The sequence below is a fragment of the Cebus imitator genome, unplaced genomic scaffold, assembly GCF_001604975.1.
Source record: "Cebus imitator isolate Cc_AM_T3 unplaced genomic scaffold, Cebus_imitator-1.0 Scaffold381, whole genome shotgun sequence".
Classification (NCBI taxonomy): domain Eukaryota; kingdom Metazoa; phylum Chordata; class Mammalia; order Primates; family Cebidae; genus Cebus; species Cebus imitator.
Genome location: NW_016107696.1, coordinates 1,526,751 through 1,529,093, shown reverse-complemented (window position 1 = coordinate 1,529,093; position 2,343 = coordinate 1,526,751). Strand labels below are relative to the sequence as shown.

The 2,343-nt window shown below is 40.3% G+C and overlaps 1 long non-coding RNA gene across 1 annotated transcript in view; it reads right to left on the bottom strand.

Annotated features, from left to right (window-relative positions):
- Window positions 1–252: 252 nt before the first annotated feature.
- Window positions 253–2,343, bottom strand: part of LOC108288678 — an 8,795-nt gene continuing 6,704 nt past the window's right edge. Inside the window, exon 3 of the long non-coding RNA XR_005196740.1 lies at window positions 253–287. This is a non-coding gene — a long non-coding RNA (uncharacterized LOC108288678). The remainder of the gene's footprint in view (window positions 288–2,343) is intronic.

Genomic DNA, 2,343 nt, shown 5'->3' with positions numbered 1-2,343 from the left:
GCATGGTGGTGTCTGCCCATAATCCCAGCTACTCGGGAGGTTGAGGCAGGAGAATTTCTTGAACCCTGGAGGTGGAGGTTGCAGTGAGCTGAGATCATGCCACTGCATTCCAGCCTGTGAAACAGAGAGAGACTCTATCTCAAAAAAATAAAAATAAAAAACAAAGAAAAATTTATTGGACTCACAGTTCTGGAGGCTGGAAAGGCCAAGACAGATGAGCTCCATCTGATGAGGGCCTTCTTGCTGCATCATCTCGTGGGAGAAGTCAGAAGGGCAAGAGAGCAGACCTAAGAGAGCAAGAAATTAAGGAAGCCAGACTTATCCTTTTTATCAAGAACTCACTCCCAAGATAACTACACCACTCCCACAATAATGGTGTTAATCCATTCATGAGAACAAAGCCTTAGTGACCTAATCACCTCTAAAAAGTCCCACCTCACAACACTGTTGGATTGGAAATTAAGTTTTCAACACATGAACTTTGGGGAACACACTAAAACCATGGCATCAGCCAAACCATTAATCAAGTAAGAGAGCATGATACAGAACTTTTCAACCTGCAAGCACTGACAAATTGACCTCCCACACACCCTTCCTTAGGAAGCTACTTGAGGAATGATGACAGGTAAGAGCCGTGTGAGGTAAATCCTTATCATTCATACCAAGACATCATCAGAAAGTATCTGGGGTTGATAAGTCAAGAAATAACAGTGTATGTGATTTATTTGAAGATATGGGACTAACCATCAGAATAACTAAAAACTGAATTTGTAAAAGTGGCAAATTCTAAAGAGTGATATCAGGTGTAGGGTAAACATTTTAGTACCGTTTAATTTTTCTTAGCCATGTGTTGGGGGAAGCAGCAAAAGAGAAAAGACTTATAGTGTTCCTACATAAACTTGCTACATCTATAAAAGAAATCAGGAACAATAAACTGCAGAAGACTTCAGGAGGCCTCTGAGGAGGAAGGCCTCTCCATGCCTCAATGTTCCAGTGCAGGGTGACCTAGGCTCTGTTACCATGAACATTGTGCTCAAGGATGTAAAACCCCTTCATAGCCAGATTTGTAGGCTCCTTGAAAGGCCTGAGTTCCCCCAGCTGCACATAGATAATATGCTAAAGATAACCACATGTTCTTATTTGGGGAAACTCCCAAACTGCCACTGTTATCAATCTTTAGAATGACACACCAGTTCCCACTCACTGATTCACTTCCAGCTCACTGATTCATCCCACCATCACTTCACCCCTACCCTATAGATCAATGTGATTGTGACCAGTAAATAGTGTGAGAAACCAGAGCTCGGGGCCTTCACTGTCTCTTCCAGTAATAAGTGATGGCTCTCTGGTCCAACTTTCTCTATTAATATTTGTCTCAATCCTCTGTCACCACCAAATTCAGGGTACCCATGGGTGATGTAGGGGCTGGTTCCCTACGGCCATGTAGTAATTTTAATGTATTACCAGAGATAGTTAAAATATTCTGTTTGATTTTTCTCTGATATTAACTACAAAGACTATGGTAGGCAGAATAGTGACACTCTAATGTTGTCCACATCCTATGAATACGTTATCTTACATAGCAAAGGAAACTTTGCAGCTGTAATTAAGGTAAAAGACTCTGATATGGGGAGAGTAGCCTAGCTTATCCAGGTGTACTTAATGTAATCACAATGTCCTTAAAAGCGCAAGAGGGAGGCAGAGGCAGGGAGTCAGAGGGATCCAGTGTTGCTGGCTTTGGAGATGGAAGGAGATGATTTACAACAAATGTGGGCAACTTCTAGAAGCTGGAAAACTAAAGGAGTGGCCACTCCTCTAGAGACTCCAGAAATTCAATCCCATTTACAGCCTGATTTTAGCCCAGTGAGACCCATATCAGACTTCTGTTCTATAGAACTGTAAGATTATACATTCTTGTGTTAAGTCACTGAGTTTTAACAAAAGTGATTCTTTTGTAGCAAATCAAAAAGCAGCAAAAGAAAACTATTGCGTAGACTTAATTCCTTTTGGTGTTGTCTCATCCTAAAGGAAATTATTTTCCTTTCACCTTTTTATAATCAAACCGTTAAAAAAGGATAGCAAGATGGACCTTTGCTTTTCCTATTTCGTGGTGTAAATAGAATGAATATACTGGTTTGTCTTTCCCTGTACTCCTAATGTTTCTGATATTCCCTTTTCCAAGTCTCGGGTAAGTTACACCTGGGTATATTTAAGGATAAAGATAAGCTACTCCTAGTAGAAGACACTTTCATGCTTCAATATTTCAAAATATTTCCAGAAGCTATTCTTTGTGGAGTCACATGTTAAGGTTTTGCTTTTCTGTTCACATTTATGAAATACAGA